Consider the following 27,635-nt stretch of genomic DNA (forward strand, 5'->3'; position numbering starts at 1 on the left):
AACAGAAAAAGAAATGATTCCATTTATGGTATATCTGAAAATGACTTCATAAAGATATAATAGTTACCAATAAATTCCCTTTGGAATGTATTTTCAAGTAAGTTATCTACTCAGATTGGTGAGGATATGGAACCCGTTATATACAGCATAGTTGAAGTGAATAACACTAATGCATTCAAATGTAGCTTTGTAATTAAATATAGGAGAACAGAGTGGAAGGGAAATGAAAGATGACTCGCATTTCAGAAACAGAGCTCATCACATATAGATTACTCCCATCATATGTGCAAAGCAGGTGGCAAAATTTTTAGCCTAAAATAATTGAAAATTAGCAAAGAAAACTGCAGAGGTAAATACAGCAGGTAGAAGGCCTTTTGTTTCCGTGGGACTATTAACATGTTATGCCAACAAAGTGTTGAGATCAGAGATTTGAACTGGCAATTAGCATTTTTGTCAGATTTGTTCATATTTTTCTTTCCCTTTAGACCCTTGCACTGAGCTGAGCAAGATTGTTGATAGGGAGAGCTTTCTTATGTTGTGTATTCAGTCAGGGCTCTTAGCTGAGTTTCCCAGCAAGGAGCCCTGCCAAATTTGGAGTATAAGATCAGTTAAGCCACATTGCAGCAAGCATAAGGGCACTGAGGGAGATCTCACAGTATTTTTCTCAAGTGACAGAATGAAGCAATTTGCAATCACCTGAAAACAAATTGCAGCATTGAGAATATAAAAGTAAAACAAACAAAGGTCTTGTATTTATGCAACATCTTCTGCCATTTTAAGCCAGTACTTCTGAAGTGTAGTGTGGAAAATGGAAGACCCAGTTGGTCAGATAGTGGGATTCATTCATTTGCTTTTTTTTGAATGGCTTTGGAATGTTTTACACCATTCACAGAAGGCAGACCAGCCTCGTTCCAAGTCTTATCCAAAGAATAGTGCTTCTCACAGAACTCTGTCTGAAATTCATTCTGGATGAACTCATGGCATGTTTTAAGACAAAGGAGTTCACCCAGTGTCCAGAACAATACCCAACTGAAAAATATTTTTATTTTGATCAATAACAATGATCTATATTTCAGATCCTTATCGCATTATTTGTAGAGATTTGCCCTGTACCAATTAGCTGCCACATATCTCTCATACCAAAATGCCCATTATAAAATTACTTACTGGGTATGAAGAGTTTTAGGGTGTTATGAAATCATTGAGATATTTATTTACTCTGGTTCTAACTCTCCCCTTGCTCTTGGTAGTAACCACTAACCTGGTTAGAATTATGTGTGCTAGTGCCAAGCTGGTTAAGGTGTTGCCTGATAGTGGCATTCCAGCCTTCTGCTTCTCTGTTCCTCATTAGATGAGGATCATCCTAGAAAACTATGGCATCTCTGGAGAAGTCCATCTAGCAGCAATGCATTACAATACATAATAATACAGAAAAAAACATGAATTACTGTAAATATATGTGATTGTATATATAATATATATGTTAAATTATGTAAGTAGTGCAAAAATAGAAATTTAAAAAGTTGTGAGCTAATGTTCGTGGATTCAATGTCTATTCAGAAATTGCATGACAGAGAGGAAGAATCTGTTCCTGAATTGTTGAGAGTGTGCCTTCAGGCTTCTGTACCTCCTTCCAATGCAGAGGAGGCCCAGCAGATTTACCAATTGGTAATAAGAATAAGCCATGACCTAGGTGATGCCTCTTTTTTGAGGCATCTCTCCTTGAAGATGTCCTTGATACTATGGAGGCTGGTGCCCATGATGGAGCTGACGAAGTTTACAACTCTCTGCAGCTTATTCCAATCCTGTACAGTAGTACGCCCACACTCCCACCCCACCATAGCAGACGATGGTGCAGCCAGTTAGAATGCTCTCCACGGTACATCTGTAGAAATTTGCGACAGTCTTTGGTGACATACCAAATCTCCTCAAACCCCTAATGAAATATAGACACTGTTGTGCCGCCTTTGTAGCTGTCAATAATTTGAGTCCAAGATAGATCCTCAGAGATATGGACACCCAGATTGTAGGTAAACTTCTGTGACGCACTTCCTGAGACTTTATGTTTATTTAGAGATACAGCACAGTAACAGGTCCTTCCACCCCAGTGAGCTCAGGCCACCCAATTACACCCATGTGACAAATTTAGCTGCTAATCCATGCGCCTTTGGACATGTGAGAGGAAACCGGAGCATTCAGAGGAGCCCCACAGGGTCACGGGCAGAACATACAGACACGTTTCAGACAGTGGCAGAACTGAGCCCAGCTTGTTGGTGCTGTCGTAGTGTTACACTAACCATTACGCGGCTGTGCCTCCCTGACGAACTTACAGCTCTGTCTTTGGAGCACTCCCACACGGGAATGGTGCAGGTCCTGGAAAAGCAAAGCAAGTACCAGAATTGCAGGAAAGACCATGCAAATCCTGGCAACATCCACATAACTAGAGAGGAAGGAAGGGTCAATGCTCACAGCCTTTCCTTGGAACTTGCAACAAACTGAAACAAGCTCTCAGTTCAAATTAATGTTTGTATTTTAGTGACAGAATTACAAAGACCATTGTTAACTACCATAAACAATAAGACAAAGTCTCTGAGGAAAAATATGGAACAAGAACATGTTTGGCAGTAAATTGAAGTCTTGCTGCTTCCAGGCAATTGCTGTTGTTCTCTAATAGGATCTTTCCTCATCATTGATGGATCTGTAGAAGGATACACAGAGTTCCAACATAGAAGTATGGAAACTCCCACCAGAGCATAGCTTGGTCCCATGTCACTGAGGTATTCTCAGTAGTGGTTGTTTTGAAATTTCTGCAAAACAATTTCCAAAAAGTGAAGGAGATTGACTGGAATCTTTTACATGTCATTATCAGAACAGCATTTTGAATTTACATCACTTCTGACATGCAGGAGAATATTTCCAGGCCCTTTGCAAGAGTTCAATCGAGTAAGTGTTAGAGTAAATAACAAAACCAAAGAAGAGCGTTTAGAAGTAGCTCTTACAGGATCAGTAGGAGGTGAAGATATTGGGAGTGGTTCTACACAGAACTCCTAAATAACTGATGGGAGAAAGCCTTCTGGTCTTGGTGAACCTGCTGGGCCTCCTCTACATTGGTGAGACCCGTCGTAAATTGGGGAACCGCTTCGTTGAGCACCTCCACTCCATCCACCAGAAGAGAAACTTCCCAGTGGAAGCTGATTTTGATGTTGATTCCCAGTCCAACATGTTGGTCCATGGTCTCCTCTTGTGCCAAGATGAAAACACCCTCAGAGTGGAGGAGCAACACCTTATATTCCGCATGGGTGGCTTCCAACCTGATGGCATGAGTATCATTTTCTCTTTCTGATTTAAAAAAAATGTTTTCCCTCCCCCTCCCCCTCACTCTGGTCCCTTACTCACTCTTCCTTCAGTTAGTACTGACGAAGGGTCTCGGCCTGAAACGTTGACTACACCTCTTCCTAGAGATGCTGCCTGGCCTGCTGCGTTCACCAGCAACTTTGATGTGTGTTGCTTGAATTTCCAGCATCTGCAGAATTCCTGTTGTTTGCATTTTTTGTGTTTATTGTTTCGTTCATGGGTTTTAAGAGTTTAAAGTGCATTTTAAAGTTGTCAATTTTTTTTAAGTTCACTTTTTCAGGCTCTGGGGATCACCAGCGAAGCCAGCATTTATTGCTCATCCTTAGCAACTTGATTTAGAATCAAAGTACCTTTGAACTCCGGTAGCCAATTCAGGGCAATCAACATTGATGTAAGTTAGAATGAGCAAGGTCAGTAGGTTTCCTCCCTGAAGATTATCGGTAGCCAGATGGGTTTGTTGGCATCATCCTTTGTTTTTTTTTAAACGCTGGGTTATTAGCTAGATATAAACCCTCCAGATGTCATGGTGGAATCTGAGTTTGGGTCTCTGATTTGTTAGTACAGATTTCTGTAGAATTAAGAGTGGTAAACACTGCCTCAAAGCAAAGATGGAGGCTGATAGCACTTGACACTGAATTCCTGCCCCACACCAGACGCTAAAGTGCACAGTTAGGGCTGTCACTGCAGTGTGGAGACAGCACAGTGTTGTCAGAGGGACCACCCTTTGGTCATGGTGTTAATCCCAGATTTTGCCTATACTCCAACATGAACATAAAATGTTTCATGGTACAGTTAGAAGAAAACCACAGTACTCACCATCAATAACATGAACCTAACTACTTTCACTGAGAAAGCATTTGTCACGTTGTAGTTGTGGGACCTTGGTGCATACAAATTAGCATCTCAAATACACAGAGACAGAGAGCTGAGCTCACGTCAGAAGCTCAGTATTGAAAATACCTATGAATTCAGATCATGAGTATTCCACCTGGCAAGCGGTCGTCCCTAAAACATAAAGCACTGACAACAGAGCAGCTGATAGGCACACTGTACATTCAAGGGCATTGGTATTTCCACCCCAGGCGGTGATGCAGCCAGTCAATATACTCTCCACTACAATATTTGCAAACTTCTAAAGAGGTAGAAGCATTGCCGTGCTTTCTTCATAATTCCACTTGCATACTAGGCCCAGAACAGATCCTCCAAAATGACGACACCGAAGAATTTATAGTTGCTGACCCTCTCCACATCTGATCTGCTGAGGACTGGCTCATGGACCTCCACTTTCCTCCTCCCGTAGGGAGGATGGCTATTCTTGGGCACCAGGATAACGTGTCACTAGATTGTCAATATTTACTCACTCCCCCACTTTGTTTCCTAACCTTTGACATAAGGGCATGTGAAAAGATTTGTGGGTCTAGTTGCTGAGTTCAGGTTGATTCTTTTAGCTCTGATCTTTGAATTGGTTATCCTTCTTGCAGCTAAGATGCCATTTTGTTCTATATCTTCAAGGCAAGAAAAATAAGCTTTGAATACAAATCACCATATTGAGGACAGCAGTGTTTTCGGTCCTATATCAGTTTTGGTGAACTATATCAGCCTATCAAGTTGATTACTTATATTAAGTAGTGACAGGAGGGTTGTAGATTCTTCAGTCTTCATAGATGGATGGGGAACTCTTTGAGACCTCCATGCCTCAACTGTGAAGGTTATGTTACTGAAGCATTAATGTTGAGAGGCAAGACTTAGTATAGCTGAAATATATTCCAGGCTAGCCACCTTTTCACAATTACCATCAAGCAGGAGGTACAGAAGCCTGAAGTCTCACATCACCAGACTCAAGAACAGCTACTTCCATCAACCATTCAGTCTTGAACCAACTGGCAAAACCCTCATCGCTATAGTTTAACAATACTGTGACTACTTACCATTAAAATGTACCTTTTTGTTCTAATTGTGTTCTTTCTTGTAAAAACTGTGTACAGTTATTTTTATTTTTCTCATGAATAGTGTCTATATGGTGACATGTGCCTGTGATACGCTGCAAGACTTTTCCTTGCACCTCTGCATGTGTGCACGTGCATGTGACAATAAACTCAACTTTGATCTTTGACCTGTGACTCTGGCTTCACAGGTAGGATCAGCTCTTCTCCTCGCTGAAGTGCCAGTCCAGTTGTATTACAACTAAGAACATGAGATGATAGCAATATACTATTAACTAACGGTGAAGTTTCTCCTTGCGCTGAACCTGTTGTGTGTTTTCCTGGGATTGTCTGCATCAGATTCGTACTATTACCTCCTCAATTTCAAGTTCAAGTTTATTGTCATTCAACCATACACATGTATACGGCCAAATGAAACATCATTGCTTTGGGTTCAACATACATATACTGTAATTGATTTACTTATCTATTTATTTTTCTCTTCTATTTTATTTAATGCATTGAACTGCTGCTGCTAAATTAACACATTTCATGACACATGCTGGTGATAATCAACCTGATTCTGATTCTGATTCAAAACACAGCACATGATACAACCCAATGCAGTCAGAAAATATTGTTAGCACAAGACCCTAGGTGGCGTAGCCTGAAGATCGATGGTGCATGGGATGTTGTCCTGAAGCCATGTTTCTATAAGAACAAGCGCATCTCGCACGGGGTCAATTGCAGACAAAGGTAATCCAGTTTATTTTCCAGGCAGTGAGCACTGGAGAGCAGTTTTGACAGGGGAGCCTGTCTGTACGTGAGGGCACTGTATGAGGACCTGGAGGGTCTAGTCCGTGTATTAACGCAAGGCCACACAGTTCTTCTGCTGTCAGGCTTGCTAACGAACTGGACTTGCAGCATTTTATATTATTAATGTCCAACAGGGTCCTGCCAAATGTGTAAAAACAATTGTACTATTTGCTGGACCTGAAAGGGCTGCTGTAACTAAGCGTGCTGCCATTTTACCAGAAGGCCTCGTACGTAGAGCCTGTAACATGCCCATTAGGCATGCTATTTGAAGAGAGAACTGCTTGTGAAGGCCACCTTCATTCACACTTCCTTTCTCTAATGGATTAAAACATTGATTAAGTAACTAACGTGTACAAAGATAGTGAAACATTGGAAATTCTAAATTAGTCCTTCTGCACCCAAATTCATTAAAAATGCTTTAATATGAATCCATTGAAATACAATTTCATAAACTTTACAGAAGAGCACCTTGTGTTGGGCACATTGCTCTGTTCTGATGGATCTTGCAGAGATTCTCAGCACTTCGTTTTAGAATTCTGCCAACTAAGCATGAGGTTGGAGAGAATGGAGGAAATGTGGGTTGAGCCACGGGCAGAGAGGGAGAGAGAGAGACATTTATTTAGTTACTTAGCCATACAGTGTGGAGTAGGCTCTTCTGGTCCTTAGAGCCCTGCCCCCCCGCCAGAAACCCACAAGCCCAATTAACCCTAACCATATCACGGGACAATTTTCAATGACCAATTAACCTACCTGGTAAGCCTTTGGGATGTGGGAGGAAACTGGAGCACCTGGGTAAAACTCTTTCATTCCACGGGGAGGACGTACAGAGACTCCTTACAGAACAATGCTGGAATTGAACTCTGAACTCGGGAACCCCCTGTGCAATAATAGTATCTTGCTAACCTCTACGCTGCCGTGGTACTCATGACTGAGAGGTAAGAGGCACAGGCTGGGGGGCGGGGGAGTAGACCAAGGTGTAGGAAGGAATGGGACACACTACAGGAAGGAAAAAGGTGATTAAAGGCAGGGTGATTAGGGTAGAGGGGAAAGTTCCCTGGGTTAATGACTAGGTCATTAGTGTGCACCCTAAACTGAGAAAGAGAGAGAGAATTCGGCTGGGAAAAAGAGGGAGATGCAGTTTGAAGAATGGAAGGCAGAAAGGTAAAGAGCGTGGATTGAAAAGGGGTGCAAGCAGGGAGGGAAAGAGGAGCACAGTTTGAGAAGAAGAGAGAAGCATGAGTAGGAAAGTGACCACTGGAGCCCAGGTAGTGAGGTACTTGAGATGAGAAGGAGAGGCTTAGTTCAGTAACGGGGAAGACTTGGGAGACTGTGACCTATCTAGGAATGGGACTGGAGGGATGTGGAGAAAGGGGCTAGCAGCAGAAGGAAGAAAGATTGATGAAGGAAGAGAGGGAGAGGAACAGAGCTAGGGGGATGAATATGACAGACCAGGAAGTAAGAGAGCTGTAGGTTGGGACAGAGAGGCGCAAATCTGGGAGGGATAGAGCCCAATGTCCAGGCCCCCACTTGCATAAAAGATCATCTGCAAACACAGCACTGAGAATGAGGGCTCAGGGTGATTTGTGGGCAATGAGGGAATGGTGGCTAGTTTTATTTTAATTTCCTTGGGTAATAGGCATTTTGATCATCATACCTTCAACATGTTACCATCTTGTCTGCCTTGGTTATGATATTTGAAAATGATACAAATGCAGAATCATTCAATAGCATAAAAGTAGACATCGGCAGTCAGCTCTTAACACATGAAACTTGTTGAACTGTGCAAACGTTTGTCCTGGGAGGTATCTCAGCTTACTGTGACATAATGCACTAATGGGAAGGTCATTGCAGGATGGGACGTAACAGTAGAACATAAGAATGATGGAAAAAGTGATCTGTGAATTTTCGAATTGTTTCAATATTTATCTCCAGCCTGAAGAGGGTTAACTTTCCCTTGCTGCAGTTAACTAGGAGCACAATGCCTTGCTGGTATAAGCTTTATTTAGCTTCAGAATGGGAACCTCAGTCCTGTGTCATCTTCTCTGGCAGACTTTTGAATGGGGATACCGAGGATGAGTCTGCATTGACCTTTAAAAGCAACATCCGAAGTGAGGAGGTTTTTTTCTTGGCTTCCATATCTGGGGAATAAACTACCCTAATGCCTAATGGGAATGAGTGCTGTTATGAATTTAGCCTTGGTTGCTGGATGAGCAACGTGGAGATGTTGAACTCCAGTAATAGTAGGTTGGAAATGTTTCTGGATTTCTAACCCTGGGACGTACAAACGCAGAAAACAAAAGTTTAAACCTCACCAGGCAGTGGGTTACGGGTGTGTGGGGTTGAGGTGAAACTGATCCATAAGAATGGTGGTCTGCTGTAACACGAGCATGGACCCTTTCCTCAAGCAGTTTGCCTTCATGTGAGCAAGGAATTTCATTGCTGCCCGGTGTATACGACAATAAACTAATCTAAATCTGAGCCGGCTTTAATCTGTGACGAGAATACACATAAAATTAAGATGTTTGCTGGCCTGGGTTAGCATCAGTGACATCAGCAGTTGGTCTGCCACCTGCCCTCAGGGGAAGGAGAGATAAGGAACAATGAAGCAGCATCTGGAGATGTGTAATGGAGGGACGTGGGAGAGAGAGCTGTCTGGAGCGGCTCCCCCTTTGAACCCTGAACTGTTTGAAGTGATGGACAGGCGATACCCCAGCAGGGGGATAAAAAGGGACCAGTTCGCTAAGGCAGGACACACGCCACCCAAGGTAACGAGACCCTGGAAGCGGTACGCCTCTCACGAGTCGGTGAGAAGTATCAGACAACGCCTGGGGTGGAAAGGTACGATCAGCGGGAACCCGGTGTGTGTCCGCCCTTGCCTAGGTGCCGAGTTCACTGCAGAGGATCGACCGCATCTGGAGGAGGGGTCACAGTCGGTGACCTCAGGTGACATCACCAAGGACCCGCCCAAAAGTTGCTTGTGAGCAATTATCGCCGGTCTGTGAGTGAAGCCGTTCTGAATGATCAGTTGTTCCTGTTCCCTCTCTCTCTTCCCCCACGTTGTCCATCGCCATGGCAACGATTACTGCGAACTGAACTACTAAACTGGACTGAACTTTGAGTCACGTTGAAATTTGGTCATTTACCCCTAGACAACGATAGAGCTTGATTGATGCTGTTATCTTAATTCTGTGCACATGTGTGTTTATCATCGCTGAACTGTTGCATTTATTATCCTTTCGATTACTGTGTTGCTTGTTTCTTTAATAAAACTTTCTTAGTTCTAGTACTCCAGACTCCAACTGAGTGATCCATTTCTGCTGGTTTGGCAACCCAGTTACGGGGTACGTAACAAATCAATCTCAGTGAGATTAATCTGTTGGGCCCCTCTGCTTTTCTTTCTTAAGCAAGATTATTGAATTTACCAGGTTCCCCCCCACCCCATCCCGCTATTCCCCTTTAACTTGGCTACAACATGATCCCGGTTTACCATGCTGCCCTGTCACTTGTAACTGAATCGGCTGACAGCATATTGCCTGACCCATTGAATTCCTACGGCATTTTTATTTCACTCTAGTCCTGATGAAGGACTGCAATATTAAGTGTCCAATTCCCTCCACAGATGCTGCCTGACCCACTGAGTTCCTCTGGCATTTTTCTCCTTGCTAGTGGATCCTATGACATATTTTTCTCCTTGCTAGTAGATCTTATGACATTTTTAATGAAACTCCAGTTCACGTTCTGGATCCAATACTAAATGTTTTGGTCTTTTGAAATAAGTGTTAAAATGATAATATTTGCCCCAGTATGTCTGTATGTGGGATGAGGTTTGTCTTGTCCTGAGAACTCTCTTAAAAAGTGCTGAAGACATTTTATAGCAGTAACTTTCCGTGGGAATCGGTCACTTATCAGTTAACGTGTGACAAGGTCATGAAAAGATCCCAGTGATAATGAGTCATAAACAAAATGTCAATTCCTGCTCGCAGCCATGCCATAATTATCATTTGTCATGCCCCGAGTTACTCATACATGGTGCCACAAAAATATTATTTTCTGATGTAAATCTTTTAATCTTCATGGAAACTTGCTCCATGCATTTAGAGCTCACTCAATCAAATATCATTTCTGCAAATTAGTTCTAAATGTATTCATTCTGCCCAGTTTTTCAGCTCATGCAGACAACATTAACGTAATGACCAGCTCACCCAGGATTAAAGACTCTCCTGTGCTGCGGTTCAGACGTGGGCTGTGTGAGAATTCAGTCTTTGTTAAATTAGCGTGAGTGCATTTGAATATCTTTGATTTATTTTTCTTTGAATTAGGTAAATAGGAATGAAAATCCTACTCGAGTCCTGAAGTGCATGGTGTTTGCAGCACCAATGAAGCAAATAGTAAATATATTTAGACACTAGTCTGCTCAGTATAAACGAGTGAATATTCAATCAAACTCATCTTCCACAGGCTCAGCACAGGTTCAGCTGAGTGCAGGGAAGAAGCTTGCTGTTGCCGACTGCTGCTGGAGGCTATACTGCGGTCATGAAGTTCAATGCATGTGTAAATAGTTCCCTGACGTTGAAGGAGCTGTGTGTGAATCGTCGCTCTCCTCCCACTGTTTGCCAATCGGTTGGACCTCCACACCCCAACCAGAGAGGGTCCTCCAGAGTGGGGCTTACTGCAACCACCCTTTGCCCAGGTACTGCCAGTGACAACATGGAGCCGTAAATATTGTAAAACACCCTCCAGGAACGTTTCTGAGCAAGATTTGAGAACAAGCCAAGCAGGATCATTTGAGGATGGGTGACCAAAGACTTGGCCAACAGGTTGGGAGGAGCCCAAAGGAGGAAAGATGCCTACAGAGGGGATCACAGTGGGAAATGCAGGGCTCAGAACCCTGGCATGGGTGCACTGTACTTAGAAGGGGGAGCGAGACATCGGCAACCCTTCTCTGAATTGGGATGCGCAAAGTTCAATTCAAACCCTTGACCATTCCAGAATGCAGGTCGCCAGAGTCCTGTATTCAGATATGGTTCTCACAGCAATTCAATCAATCCCATTTCCACACTTATTTCCTTATAACCTGCCCACTCTCACAGTCTCTTAATTCCACTCTAGTTCTTCTACCACCCACCAAGACCAGAGGAAAATTTACAGAGGTGAACCTGCAAACCCACATGTCTTTGGAATGTAGCTGGAAATAGGGCACCCAGGGAAACTGCGCAGTCACAGAGAGTGTGCAAACGTCACGTTGACAATGCCGGAGATCAGGATCGAACCTGGGTCACTGGTCCTGGGTAGATATTAAGTGCCAACAGCTAGAATATATGGGTGTCTGCAGCCCCTCGCACTGGAGTTTTAAATCTATAAAATCCTTCCACTGTATTGTACAAATTGGCTGGTTGTGAAATGGTTAATGTCATGGAAGGAGTGTTAACAGCACTGTGAGCCATTTCACCTCTGCACAATATGCTCAGATGGAAAAGACGGAAGAAGTGAAAGCAGCCCTCTCTGGTAAACATGCCCTCTGGAGTCCCAGAATTTTAATGCAAGCATTGCTAAACTTGTGACCTACGCCGGCCCCCTAGGCCCGAGTCGACGTAGTAGTAGACCTACAAAGCAAGAGTTCAAATCCAAATGTAGCAGTTGGATAATCTGATTTGAAAATTAAAAAGATCAGGAACTAAAATTTATTAACAATAAAAGTCACAATGCAGAGAAGGGATTGGACAAAGTCTGGCACCTCTCTAATCACAAAGTGCCCATAGCTGTTTCTGCACATCCGCTGCAAGCCATGCCTGGGATCTGGCTCCTGGGCTTCCCATTGTAATTGTCTCTGTACTTATCCTTCCTCCTTTAAATTACTCCCAATGCTTTGACCAAGCCTTTAGACACTCTACCTCCTATTAAATAGAAACAGAAAATGCACCAAACACACAGCGTCAGCCAGCATCTGTGGAGAGAGAAGAGTTAGTGTTTCAAGTTGATGATCTTCCATCAGAACTGGGAATCGTTGGAAGCTGGTAAGATGCAACTTGGCTTTTTGTTTTAGCATGTGGAAATGCTGGAGGTCCCTATGGAATTGTTTGTCTCACTGGCAGCAACAGGACTATAAATGGGCTATAGTTCCTTGCCTTTTGTCTTCTTCTGTCTTTGAACAAAGAAGTCACATAAGCAGTTTTCCAGTATTCTTTCTTTTATCAACTGTGCCATTGGGCTGAGGAGCAGCTTGTGGAATTTAATTCTGATAAATGCAACACTTTGGATCTTTGTAAGATCAACCAGGGAAGACCTTATTCAATATATGGTAGAGCCCTGTAGAACATTGCAGAACAGAGTCAAACAGGATTTCAGACAAACCATGCTTTGAAAGTGGTGACACAGGTAGACAGGATGTGAAGAAGACACTTTGCGTGCTTACCTTCATCAGTCAGGCTACTAAATACAAGAGTTGGGACATCATCTTACTGTTGTGCATTATATTGCCCTTGAACAACAAATTCTATATTGGCCCAGTCCATCACGGGTAAAGCCTTCCCAACCATTGTGCACATCTACATGAAACACTACTGTAGGAAAGCAGCATCCAAGATCAGGGACTGCTACCACCCAGGACATGCTCTCTTCTCACTGCTGCAATCAGGAAGATACAGGAGCCTTAGGACTCGTCCCATCAGATCCAGGAACAGTTATTACCCCTCAACCATCAAGCTCTTGAACCAAAGGGATAACATCGCTCAACTTCACTTACACTGTTGTGAAATGTTCCCACAACAATGTATTCACTTTCAAGGACTCTTCATCTCATGTTCTTGGTATTTATTGCTTACTTATTTAGATTATTGTTTCTGCTTTTTCATTTGCACAGTTTGTTGTCTTTTGCATTCTGGTTGAAAACCCTAGTTTGGCAGATGTTCATTGATTCTGTTATAGTTACTGTTTTATGTGTTCATCCATCATCAACATCGATGAGACCTTGACACCATTATCATGGTGTCGAGACAAGCGCGTGGTTTGGATTTAAGTGAGGGAGAGTTGCCTCACTCCCTCTTCCCAATTCCCATCTGGATCCAGTGGCAAGACAGAGTGGAAACGGCTGGAGATGGGACTAGGCGCAGTGGATGACCAGGACGTCTTCTGTGTCTTGTCCTGCTCTACACATTCCACGACGCTTGCAGAGACCGCCTTCTTGACCATTGGACCTTCCATTGGTCTCGTCCGCTCAATCCGCCGGAGTCTGTCTTCACATGCTAGGATAGACAACTCCCTATCTCACCGAGGGTTTGAGACCCGTCGGCTACCCTCACTTGGTTTAGCTGGCTTGTTGAAGCCGTTGCCCGGGGTGTGGCCGCTGTTGCATGCAAGCAGCTACGGGGAGCCACAGGTGAGAGCTGAGCGCCAGATGGAGACCAAAGGTGGACTAACCACCTTGAAAAGGACGGGACATGTTCCCCCACCGGAGATGCTACCCCTCCCTGACACCCCATACACCCCTATTTTATAGATTTGTTGAGTATGCCCACAAGAAAATGAATCACAGTGTTGTAAATGGTGACATAGAAACATAGAAACATAGAAAATAGGTGCAGGAGTAGGCCATTCGGCCCTTCGAGCCTGCACCGCCATTTATTATGATCATGGCTGATCATCCAACTCAGAACCCAGCCTTCCCTCCATACCCCCTGACCCCTGTAGCCACATGGGCCATATCTAACTTCCTTTTAAACATAGCTAATGAACTGGCCTCAACAGTTTGCTGTGGCAGAGAATTCCACAGATTCACCACTCTCTGTGTGAAGAAGTTTTTCCTAACCTCGGTCCTAAAAGGCTTCCCCTCTATCCTCAAACTGTGACCCCTCGTTCTAGACCTCCCCAACATCGGGAACAATCTTCCTGCATCTAGCCTGTCCAATCCCTTTAGGATCTTATACGTTTCAATCAGATCCCCCCTCAATCTTCTAAATTCCAACGAGTACAAGCCCAGTTCATCCAGTCTTTCTTCATATGAAAGACCTGCCATCCCAGGAATCAATCTGGTGAACCTTCTTTGTACTCCCTCTATGGCAAAGATGTCTTTCCTCAGATTAGGGGACCAAAACTGCACACAATACTCCAGGTGTGGTCTCACCAAGGCCTTGTACAACTGCAGTAGTACCTCCCTGCTCCTGTACTCGAATCCTCTCGCTATAAATGCCAGCATACCGTTCGCCTTTTTCACCGCCTGCTGTACCTGCATGCCCACTTTCAATGACTGGTGTATAATGACACCCAGGTCTCGTTGCACCTCCCCTTTTCCTAATCGGCCACCATTCAGATAATAATCTGTTTTCCTATTTTTGCCACCAAAGTGGATAACTTCACATTTATCCACATTAAATTGCATCTGCCATGAGTTTGCCCACTCACCCAACCTATCCAAGTCACCCTGCATCCTCTTAGCATCCTCCTCACTGCTAACACTGCCACCCAGCTTCGTGTCATCCGCAAACTTGGAGATGCTGCATTTAATTCCCTCATCCAAGTCATTAATATATATTGTAAACAACTGGGGTCCCAGCACTGAGCCTTGCGGTACCCCACTAGTCACCGCCTGCCATTCTGAAAAGGTCCCGTTTATTCCCACTCTTTGCTTCCTGTCTGCTAACCAATTCTCCACCCACACCAATACCTTACCCCCAATACCGTGTGCTTTAAGTTTGCACACTAATCTCCTATGTGGGACCTTGTCAAAAGCCTTTTGAAAATCCAAATATACCACATCCACTGGTTCTCCCCTATCCACTCTACTAGTTACATCCTCAAAAAATTCTATGAGATTCGTCAGACATGATTTTCCTTTCACAAATCCATGCTGACTTTGTCCGATCATTTCACCGCTTTCCAAATGTGCTGTTATCACATCCTTGATAACTGACTCCAGCAGTTTCCCCACCACCGACGTTAGGCTAACCGGCCTATAATTCCCCGGTTTCTCTCTCCCTCCTTTTTTAAAAAGTGGGGTTACATTAGCCACCCTCCAATCCTCAGGAACTAGTCCAGAATCTAACGAGTTTTGAAAAATTATCACTAATGCATCCACTATTTCTTGGGCCACTTCCTTAAGCACTCTGGGATGCAGACCATCTGGCCCTGGGGATTTATCTGCCTTCAATCCCTTCAATTTACCTAACACCACTTCCCTACTAACATGTATTTCGCTCAGTTCCTCCATCTCACTGGACCCTCTGTCCCTTACTATTTCTGGAAGATTATTTATGTCCTCCTTAGTGAAGACAGAACCAAAGTAATTATTCAATTGGTCTGCCATGTCCTTGCTCCCCATAATCAATTCACCTGTTTCTGTTTGCAGGGGACCTACATTTGTCTTTATCAGTCTTTTCCTTTTTACATATCTATAAAAGCTTTTACAGTCCGTTTTTATGTTCTCTGCCAGTTTTCTCTCATAATCTTTTTTCCCCTTCCTAATTAAGCCCTTTGTCCTCCTCTGCTGAACTCTGAATTTCTCCCAGTCCTCAGGTGAGCCACTTTCTCTGGCTAATTTGTATGCTACTTCTTTGGAATTGATACTATCCCTAATTTCTCTTGTCAGCCACGGGTGCACTACCTTCCTTGATTTATTCTTTTGCCAAACTGGGATGAACAATTGTTGTAGTTCATCCATGCAACCTTTAAATGCCTGCCATTGCATATCCACCGTCAATCCTTGAAGTGTCATTTGCCAGTCTATCTTAGCTAATTCATGTCTCATACCTTCAAAGTTACCCCTCTTTAAGTTCAGAACCTTTGTTTCTGAATTAACTACGTCACTCTCCATGTTAATGAAGAATTCCACCATATTATGGTCACTCTTACCCAAGGGGCCTCTCACGACAAGATCGCTAATTAACCCTTCCTCATTGCTCAAAACCCAGTCCAGAATAGCCTGCTCTCTAGTCGGTTCCTCGACATGTTGGTTCAAAAAACCATCCCGCATACATTCCAAGAAATCCTCTTCCTCAGCACCTTTACCAATTTGGTTCACCCAGTCTACATGTAGATTGAAGTCACCCATTATAACTGCTGTTCCTTTATTGCACACATTTCTAATTTCCTGTTTAATACCATCTCCGACCTCACTACTACTGTTAGGTGGCCTGTACACAACTCCCACCAGCGTCTTCTGCCCCTTAGTGTTACGCAGCTCTACCCATATCGATTCCACATCTTCCCGGCTTATGTCCTTCCTTTCTATTGCGTTAATCTCTTTTTTAACCAGCAACGCCACCCCACCTCCCCTTCCTTCGTGTCTATCCCTCCTGAATATTGAATATCCCTGAACGTTGAGCTCCCATCCCTGGTCACCCTGGAGCCATGTCTCTGTGATCCCAACTATATCATAATCATTAATAACAATCTGCACTTTCAATTCATCCACCTTATTACGAATGCTCCTTGCATTGACACATAAAGCCTTCAGGCACTCTTTTACAACTCTCTTAGCCCTTTTTAATGCTTGCCCTGGATTTGTCGGCCTGCCACTTTTACTTTTCCCCTTTGTACTTTTTGCTTCTACGCTCACTTTACACCCCTCTGTCTCTCTGCACTGGTTCCCATCCCTCTGTTGTGAACTAACCTCCTCACACCTAGCTGCTTTAATTTGATTCCCACCCCCCAACCATTCTAGTTTAAAGTCACCTCAGTAGCCCCCGCTAATCTCCCTGCCAGGATATTGGTCCCCCGAGGATTTAAGTGTAACCCGTCCTTTTTGTACAGGTCACACCTGCGCCAAAAGAGGTCCCAATGATCCAAAAACTTGAATCCCTGCCCCCTGCTCCAATCCCTCAGCCACGCATTTATCCTCCACCTCATCGCATTCCTACTCTCACTGTCGCGTGGCACAGGCAGTAATCCCAAGATTACTACCTTTGCGGTCCTTTTTCTCAACTCCCTTCCTAGCTCCCTATATTCTTCTTTCAGGACCTCATCCCTTTTCCTACCTATGTCATTGGTACCTATATGTACCAGGACCTCTGGCTCTTCACCCTCCCACTTCAGGATATCTTGGACACGATCAGAAATATCCCGGACCTTGGCACCAGGGAGGCAAACTACCATCCGAGTCTCTGGACTGCGTCCACAGAATCGCCTATCTGACCCCCTTACTATCGAGTCCCCTATCACAACTGCCCTCCTCTTCCTTGCCCTACCCTTCTGAGCTACAGGGCCAGACTCTGTGCCGGAGGCAGGGCCACTGTCGCTTCCCCCGGGTAAGCTGTCCCCCCCAACAGTACTCAAACAGGAGTACCTGTTGTTAAGGGGCACAGCCGCCGGGGTACTCCCCATCACCTTCCTTTTCCCCTTCCCCCTCCTAACCGTGACCCACTTGTCTGCCTCCCGTGGCCCCGGCGTGACCACCTGCCTTCCACTCCTCTCTATCACCTCCTCACTCTCCCTGACCAGACGAAGGTCATCGAGCTGCAGCTCCAGTTCCGTAACGCGGTCCCTTAGGAGCTGCATCTCGATGCACTTGGCGCAGATGTAGACGTCCGGGAGGCTTGGAGACTCCAGGGCCTCCCACATCCGACACCGAGAACAGCAAACTGCCCTCACAGTCATAATGCCCCTCTCCTCAAATAGCAACAGAAAATGAATGTCAAACCTTCCTCGCCTCACCCGCTTCCGCCTAAGCCCGGTGAGCCGAAGCCCTTAAGTCTTCACTCTGCTCCCGGCTCACTCCGCCGCCCGCAAACTACGCTGCCCGCTCTATGAGGCTCTGTTCCTTTTAAATCTGCCGCGCTGCACTGCCCTACGTCACACGCCTGCGCAGTCCCGCCTCTCAGAAAGCCGTTGGAGAAAAAAAAATAACGAAAATTTCAAAAATCTCTTTTTTGGCACTCCCACTCAGACTCTCAGACTCCTTCTTCGAATCATATATGTACTTATATATGTACTTGGATAATAAAATTTACTTTGAACTTTAATATTTGTTTGTTACCTTTGAACTTTGAACTTCTGGTGGAATCTTTCATTGACTCTGTTAAAGTTACTGTTCTATTGATTTATTGAGTATGCCACAAGAAAATGAATCTCAGGGTTGTATATAGTGACATGTATGTACTTTGAACTTTGAAGTTTAGGTGGGATTTAGAGCAGTGTGTATCGTTCTGTTTGCCCTGCTTTTGGATGGATGTCATTAAACTAGAGTGGGTGCAAAAAAAATTTGAAAATGTTATCAGGACTGGAGGGTTTAGGTTCTAAAGAGAGGCTGGCTAGGCTTGGACATTTTTTTCCTGGAGTACAGGAGGCTGAGGGGTGACAAGAGGTTTATAAAATTATGAGGGGCATAGATCAGGTGATCAGCTGAAATCTTTTCCCATGGGCAGGGAATTCAAAAAAATGGAAGGCATGGGTTGAGATCAAGGGCACGAAGGGAGAGGGGAGAGATTTTAAGGGGACCAAGAGGTAACCTCTTTCACACAGAGCATTGTGGGTAGATCGATCTGTACAGTCAGAACCTTTGAACGCCATTTGGACAGTCGCATTGATAGTAATGGTTTGGAGTAATATGGCCCAAACACCGGCAAAATGGGATCAGCTCAATTAGCCCACTCAGTTGGCATGGATCGGTTGGGCTGAAGTGCCTGTTTGTGTAAAATCCCTGCAGCTACTTCTTTTATAACATTTCAATACCAGCTATTGGTTCCCAGTGAGTCTACCTTCAGCACCATGTGCTCCTCTGGTACTTCATCTCCTATGAATGGAATTTTTTCAAATTCCTCTGTTACTTGAAATTCACTCATCTGCTGTATTAGGGAAATTCACATTGTCATCCACAGTGAAGAATGATACAAAAAAAAGGAAATCAGATCTCAGGCTGCGTTGTACAGTATATTTTATTTTCCATTTGCTAATTTTAACCCAGTGAATTACCAGACTTGGCCTAGTCACTAAAGGGATCATCTGGTTATGATTAGATGATCTGTGCCTCCCAATCAGACACATTCTTGAACCATTAATGCAAGACATTTGCAGATTTATTAAGCCTCTCACTTACAATAACATTTGCTGAGAAAGAGGAATTAACATGTTAATATTCTGAGCTCAATTTTCAACATTTTGAAACCAAAGTCTTATTAAAATCTGCCCGTTTCTTTTTACTACTTCTGTTGAACCATATACAAGTGGCGGACAATTTTACAATACCATTTGGTTTGACATGAATAAAGCGACTATTTTGCATCCTCCTTTCTCAGGTTTCTGACTCCTCTTCCCCTGTCACTACACTGCATGCAGTTCAACAAGGTTCATTGTACCTGGAGCACAGAGATTGTACAGGTAGTCCCTGGAAAGTCACAGGAAAAAGCAAGCGCAGAATGTTCACTGTGTTGAAACTTCGGCCTCGAGTTTTGCAAACTCAGATTGATTTGTTCAGTAATATTTTCTCAAAGCACAGAAGGAGGCCACTCCACCCACTGTGTCTCCGCTGACCCTCGATCCACGTCCATCAGTTCCACTCCCCCAGTTATGTTCACTCCCTCACATCACCTTCCCCACTTCCCCACTTCCCCACTCTGATCTGACATGCCACCTACCTTTGTAAATGGGCAATTTATAGTAACTAGTTAACCTACCACCTTGGAGATGTCAGAGTGAGCCGGAAACTCACACTGTCACAAGGAGAACGTACTAACTGCACAAAGGCAACACCTCAGATAAGGATTGAAACACAGACTTTGGTGCTTTGAGGCAGTAGTGCTGACTACTTTTCCTGCCAAGGTCATATATACGCAGCAGACACTAACCATTTGCTTTCTGAGTCATTTTGTATTCATCAGAACCCCGCAGTGAACTCCACTTGGGCAGATTTGTTCTTTCGTGATTTAGCCATTCCTTTCCTGGGGGGGCAGAGTTTACCTCATATTTGCATTTAAACTACAATTTTCATAACTTCGGGATGTACCCCAAGACCTTTATGGTCACATGAGTATTTCTGCAGCCAGATTATCCTGCTAAGTGTATTCAAAAGAGAAACCAAATCACCAGTGTTTCAACTATCAGTCAGTACGATGATAGTGAGTCTGCTGAAAACCAATTTAAACCCTATCCGATGCAAGTATCTACAAGTGCCCTCACTTTCGGAAGACTGTATTTTATCAGTCTACACCTGAAAGACTAATTTACTTTACTGTTTAGTCTCCACAGCGAGGTCCAGTTGTCAATACTCTCTATTTGAGTGGTTGGTACTCAAGGAGGTACCTCCCTGTCGCATAGGTACTTCCAGATAACAAAATAATATAAACATTTATTTTATTTTTAGTGATACACATTTAATTTAAACAATTAATTCTTGACATAAACCTAAAATTATGAGGATTTCTAATTTCTAAAAGATTTCCAAATTACAATAGATTCCTGAACCACAAAGGATTTCAAAACATGGGTACATTTTGTACAAACTAAAAAAGACATCCCAATGAGTTGCAGTCAAACAACTCATCTATTGCAGAAAGCGAAGGCCAAGGAGTGAATTCTCAATTCTTCTTTCTGTCACCCCATCTTTTTATCATTTCACCTTGTCATTCCTGACAATCCTGGCTGCTTTCAGAATTCAAATGATTCAAAGTACTTTCATTATCGAAGTACGTATGCGGTATACAACCCTGACATTTGTCTTCCCACAGACAGTCACAAAACAAAGAAAGAACACCTTGGAACCAATTCAAGGAAAAAGATCAAACCCGCCAATGCACCAAAAAAAAGAACAAATCACACAAATGGCAAAAGAGAGTGAAAACACAGAATATAAAACACCAAACCACAAATTATCCAACTAGTCCAGGCGTATTCAGTTCATTTAACATTTATACGGTTTAACACCTAGTTGACATCATCGACTGTGATGTTTTTCAGTTACATTCAACAGGCCAGATGAAGGCAATGTTTAATTAGGCCAATATTGGGCCCCCATTGTTTCATTGGATCATATCATGGACCAACGAGAACCTCATTATTCTCTTATTTACTACAACAGGCTGAGCAAGGAATTTTGGTTTGAGATTTAACATTCAAAAACAATTCTTTACTCTTGGAAGTGTGATGTAGCCATGCTAGAAGGCTCAAGTTAGCAATAAGCCTCTTGGGTCTTGCAAAGTGAACATCCATTAAATAAGATCCCACCTAACCTTTGCAATACACTTCAAAAAAATTACAGCTAGGTCGTAGGAGATGGACAAAAGTTTGGAAAAATTACATTTGCTTTTATTAATTACTGTGATTTGCAAAAGTCAGGAAACATACTTGTTTTTGGCTGGCCACAACTAAACGTATTTTATACCCTTTTTAAAACATTGATTCCTTCCTTTAATTTACCTCTGTGGAGAGTTTTGCCTTTGGTAGTCACTATTGTTCTTTTTTAATGCACAACCCTCTGTGGACTGTAGTTCATTGCTTCAATCCAAGCATGTGGTTGGTTTGGTTAGTGGTGTTTGCTTCAGGGACAGGCGAGTCTGGGGTCTGGTGTCAGGTGGACAGATGGCAATCCCTGGGAAAGCCAAGAGGGAGGTCAGAGTCCCCAGGACAGAAAGTGAGTTGAGCAGTCCTTTGCTGTTGAGGCCTGATATTACAGAAACCACAATTTCTGCAATACTGGTAGCAATATAGGTCTTCCCTCCTGTCAGATTCTTTCTTCTCCAGCTCTTGGTGTTTCCCGCTGACCCGCTGACTCTTTCCCCTCACCCCACCTTTTTATTCTGGCATCTTCCCCCTTCCTCCTTAGTCCTGAAGGAGGGCTTTGGCCCTTTACATTGACTGCTTTTTCCTTTCCATAGATGTTGCCTGACCTGCGGGGTTCCCCCAGTGTTTTGTGTGTGTGTGTGTGTGTGTGTTTCTCAGATACCAATATTGCTGGCAACATTTTCCAGAATACCAGGAGGACATGTTCTCCTTCTGAAATATTGCTATTGAACTTCTTTACCTGAAATGACACGCAGAGTAAAGTTTGCTGCAGCCCTCCAACCTTCTCCACTAGAACTTCAGAGAAATGGAAGCCTCTGCTATTTGAAGCCTTGGAACCGTCACTCACTCTCCAATGTCAGCAACTGAGCCAAGGCTGAGGTTTCAGCAGTACTGACAGTTCAGTTACACAGCCAGTTCCTGTCTGCATTGCATGTCTCTCCCAGGAGCAGAAACGACCTTGTGCCTTGTACAACGACCTAACCTTGTGGTTTCTATGGAACCGACAGTCCTGAGCTGTTAGAATGTATGCTGATTTGCTGACTGCTTGATGTTATAATGAATTGAGTAATCCCAATCACAGTTTAATGCTTAGCACAGTCGACAAGATTTCCAATACAACCTATGGGTTTGCACACTCCGGATGCATGAGTGCCGGCTCATTAAGTGAGAGGTAGAGAACTGTGCTACTGCCCAGCCCGGCCCATGGCGACTCAGAGAGAGCAAGGGTCTTGGAGTGACCCTAAACTGAACTGGCCAACCACCACACTCATCTGCTGTCTTTATCTCCAGAGCTACTTCTGAAGCCATGAGCGGTGAATGGCCTTTGGCAGAACTCCCTGGAACACTCCCCCACAACAACCTCTTGACAACTGGTCTCGAACACATTTAACATTAAAAATATATTTGATAGATTTAAATACTGCAAAAAATGTAAAGAAAATTTAAAAATTAAACAAAATTTTCTTTAAAACTTTCTATACTACTAAAATGAAGTAAAACACATATCAAGAAGAGAGAGACACAAGAGACTGCAGGTACAGAACCTGGAGTCACAAATAATCTGCTTTAGTAACTCATTGGGTCAAAAGGCATCTATGGGAACAAAACCCTGCATCAGGAGCTCCTCCAGCAAGTTGTTGGTTTCTCTTAAATAGCCCACGCTCTCCTCTTTAATCAGGTTCGTGAACCCATTCAAATGAATCGTATCACATTACCCTCATGATTGGTATGGAGTGTAGGTCCGGATAAGAAGCACATTCCAATATGCAGATCGGAAGGGCAGATGGTCCACTGTCCAGCATTATGCCCTTGATGTGGGTTTTGCCAAGAGAGGAATAACCCCTGGGGAGGGCATGGATATGGAGAGGACCTATAAGTACTGGGGGTGCACCTGGATGACAGACTTGAGTGGAGCCAGAGTCACCTTTACCAGACATCCCACCTCTCCCGGAAGTTCCGGGAGTCTCCCGCATATGAATAGTGGCTCCTTGATGCCCGCAAATTATATACAATATCACGGAAATCAATTTTTTTGAGAGCGAGCGAAAGAAAGCAAGAGAGAGTGTGAGAGCGACCACGAGAGAGAGAGAAAGAGAGAGAGAGAGAGAGAGAGAGCGCGCGCGGGCCATGGCAGAGTGTTCCAAAAAAAATATAAAACGTACGTCACCCCAGACTACACTAAAGTGTATCCCTGCCTAATAGGGGTCAAAATAATGACAGTGTTGCTCGCTGCGCTGTTTGCAACAGTGACTTTTCTATTGCCCATGGTGGGTTAAGACTGTAAAAGACATGTTGAGGTAAGTTTAACAGGTGTCATTCGTTCATTAGCATAGCTAACGTTATTTAAACTAGTTGGCTGGCTGCTAAGGAGCTACTCTATTGCAGACATCCCACCTCTCCCGGAAGTCTCCTGCAAATTGATGGTGCTACCTCCCTGAAATGAGTTTTTGCAGGGTGGGATGGCTGCTTTACTTCCTGAGGAGATTGAGGTCCTTTGGAGTACAAGTTTCCCCTGCCATCCGAAGGTAGAGCGCTCCTATGAAACGGTTCGTAAGCCGCAATGTCATAAAGCGAAGAAGCAATTACCATTTATTTATATGGGAAAATTTTGTGAGCGTTCGCAGACCCAAAAATAACCTACCAATCACAACAAATAACACATAAAACCTAAAATAACAGTAACATATAGTAAAAGCAGGAGTGATATGATAAATACACAGCCTATATAAAGTAGAAATGCTTCTCTACAACGATTGCCTGCACAGATCTCCGTAGCGAAAATCTCACGCAAGCGCTCTCGGCAGAAAATCTCACGCAAGCGCTGTTGGCATAAACCCGCTCTCCAGTAACCTTTAAGCTATGAGGCTGCCAAATCTACCAAATAACACGTAAAAATACACAGCCTATATAAAGTAGAAATAATGTATGTACAGCGTAATATCACTTACCGGAATTAGGAAAACAGCACCGAGCAAACTGATGATGGTGTGTTAGGCTGAGTCGTCGCAGGTTGGGTGGTGCAGTGGCCCCCACTCTCCGGGCCGCTGACCCGATACATTGCCGTGAAGAATGCAGCAGTAGCCGGGAGGCACACAGCACACCTTTAAGATAAAAGTCGAAATAAACATGCTAATTAATTAGGTGCCACCCGGCACATAAATGTCGGCGCAGATCAGAGGCAATGCAATTGGAAATTGGCACTGATCTGGGCCGACAATTACGTGTCGGCGGCACCTAATTAATTAGCTTGTTTATTTTGGCTTTTTTCTTAAAGATGTGCTGTGTGCCTCCCGGCTACCGCTGCATTCTCCGCGAATCGGTACAGTATCTGTCCGGGGCCCGGGTGTTGGGGTGGTGGGACACGGGGGTGTCATCTCATCGTCGATCAGGGCAGGCAGCTCATCTCCTCCTATGACTGCCCGCCTCGATGTCGAAGGTCGAGGTTCGTCGTCTGCTGGGCTGATGTGGAAGGCTTGCTTGACTGCTGAGCCTCGTGCATTTTTATATCATACAGTTGTTTGTAATGACTCAAACCATCCTGCAAATATCCCCTAAACCTACATACCCTTTCAAAATTAAAGTTGTACTTTATCATTGCAGCGCAAATCTCACGCAGTTGCTTCACTTTCTGCATTCGGTTTCGATTGTTATCCTTTCCTCTTCCAATTGCATCAGCTCTTCATCTATCAGTTCTTAGTCATGGGATGCCAAAACCTCTTCAACATCATCTTCGTCAGCTTCCACAAGCCAAACTCACTTTGTCCTTGCTTCGGTCACCATGATCGAAACGCTTAATTATGTCTAGTTTTACGCTAAGTGTAACACCCTTACGAGCTCTTTTAGGCTTTTCCAATACCTCAGAACTCATCTTGCAAACGGCTGCTCACAGGCACGTGTTAAAGCAATGCCGTTCCAAATCCGGGGGAGAGCGGCTGCTCAGGACGCGCGCTGCCTTTTATCGCGTGCTAATTTTTCTGCGCGCTGATTTTTTTATCGCGCGCTGCCTTTCTTCGTTACAGTGAAAACAGCTTCTGAAAGTGAAAACGGTAGGTCTTTCGTAACAGTGAAGTTTTGTAAAGCGGACGTTCGAAAAGTGGGGGACACCTGTATGCAGGCCTCTCCTTCACATGTTCCACCAGTCTGTTGTCACCAGTACAATCTTCTGTGCAGTGACATGCTGGGGCAATGGCTTCAACACAACACAGGTGATGCCAACAGGCTCAATAAACTGATTAGAAAGGCGGGCTCTGTTACAGGAGTCAAACTGGACACTCTGGAGGCTGCAGTAGAAAAAGGACCCTATGGAAAATCCTGGCAATTCTGGATAATGTTCCTCACCCTCTGCATGCTACCTTGGCTAAACAGAGGAGCACTTTTAGTAATAGACTAAGACAACTGCGCTGCTCCAAACAGCACTAGATGAGGTCATTCTTACCCTCGGCTCTATAATGAGTTAACCTATAGCCAGGGAAGTGATGAACTCCTCCTGTTAGACTGTTTGAGATAACTCTTCTTTTTCTGTACTACTTTTAATGTTTGTATGTTTGTGCACTTGTAATGCTACTGTGACACTGTAATTTCCCTTGGGATCAATAAAGTATCTGTCTAAAAACTAGGTACAGAAGTAGGTCACCTGACACCTGAAGCTTAAAGCACCTTTCTGTTAGGTCACAGGTGATCTGATGGTGACTGTTAAGTCTACCCATGGGGCGGCACAGTAGTGTAGTGGCTGGCACAACACTTAACGATACCAGTGCCCAGGGTTCATTTCCTGCCACTGCCTGTAAGGAGTTTGTACATTCTGTCTGTGACCATTTCCTCCAGGTGCTCTGGTTTCCTCCCACAGTCCAAAGACATACCACTTAATGGGTTAACTGGTCATTGTAAATTTTCCCGTGATTAGGCTGTGGTTGAAATGGGGGATAGTTGGGTGGTGTGTCTCGAGGGTTCTGGAAGAAACTACTCTGTGCTGTATCTGCATAAGTAAATATATAAAGCTTTCATTCCTTTGTATATCACTCTGTTTAGTTGTGCTGTGTATTGGTTCACCACAGAGCTGGGTGCGTGCTTCCATCAGGGGTAGTACCAATAGTCAGGGTTCCAGAGGACAACAGGAGGAGGAGGATTTCATTAGGATGCTTGGGATGCATGGGAAGGAACAAGATTGGTTTTCTAGCTCCATAAAGTTCTCTTGCCCTTTGGTTGTTCCCCCTGGTTCTATCCGACCCACAGGTTCCCTTCACACCCTTTGGCTTCAGGCACTCCCAGATATCATGGCTCCCTCCCAGACTTTGTAAAACGTTTTGACAGTAAGAAAATTGGCATGTTGAAATTCCCACTTTATCTTCAAATTTCCTGTGTTGTCCATGGCCCTTCCTTCCTTGGATTTAAAACAAAAGATTTAGAAAACATGCAACTTTTGAATAATTTCTGCTGCCACAGGGTTGTTTATTTAACCATGTTAAATTGAGAAATTACTTAATAATTATAGACCTCAGCTCCAATAACACTGAAATGTTTTTGTTGAAGTTGTTATTGGTATCCAGGTCTTCAAAGACCATAAGTACAAATCGCTGACTGGAAGTTTGCCCGGAAATTCATTGCATAACACTGTCATTTTATTAGTGTTGCATTTTCAAAAATTGCTTTCTTCCGGATTGAAATATATGCACAATCATCTTGGAAATGTTTTGCGTCAGTAGTAAAATTTACCCAGATATTTCCTGTTGTCAGTCACTTTGCGAACCCAAAGGAATAAACACGAGAAAGTCTGTAGATGCTGGAAATCCAAAGCAACACACGCAAAGTGTGGGAGGATCTCAGCAGGTCGGGCAACATCTATGGAAATAAATAGACAGTTGCTGTTTCAGGCTGAGGCCCTTCCTCAGGACAGAAAAGGAAAGGGGAAGATGGCTGTATAAAAGGTGCGAGGAGGGGAAGGAGGCTAGCTAGAATGTGATAGGTGAAACCAGATGGGTGGGAAAGATAAAGGGTTGGAGGTGAAGGGATCTGATAGAAAATGAGAGTGGATCAGAGGAGAAAGGGAAGGAGGAGAGGGCCCGGGGGAAGTGATAGACAGGTGAGAAGAGGTAAAAGGCCAGAAGAGTGAAATGTTTTTTTTCCCAGAAGGAGAAATCGATATTCATGCCATCTGGTTGGGGTGGCTACCCAGATGGAATATGAGGTGTTGCTCCTCCACCCTGAGGGTGGCCTCGCCTTGGCACAAGAGGAGGCCATGGACCAATGTGTTGCAATGGGAATGTGAATCGGAACTAAAATGGTTGGCACTGGGAAACAAACATGTCAAAACGGGATTGGGACCCCAAAGGGATTATTTGT

General features: G+C 43.9%; 1 protein-coding gene across 3 annotated transcripts in view; it reads left to right on the plus strand.

Moving 5' to 3' along the window:
• LOC134348141 (E3 ubiquitin-protein ligase Midline-1) overlaps positions 1 to 27,635 on the plus strand; it is a 429,310-nt gene that overhangs the window by 323,362 nt on the left and 78,313 nt on the right. The window lies entirely within an intron of this gene.

This window comes from Mobula hypostoma, chromosome 6 (assembly GCF_963921235.1).
Source record: "Mobula hypostoma chromosome 6, sMobHyp1.1, whole genome shotgun sequence".
Classification (NCBI taxonomy): Eukaryota; Metazoa; Chordata; class Chondrichthyes; order Myliobatiformes; family Myliobatidae; genus Mobula; species Mobula hypostoma.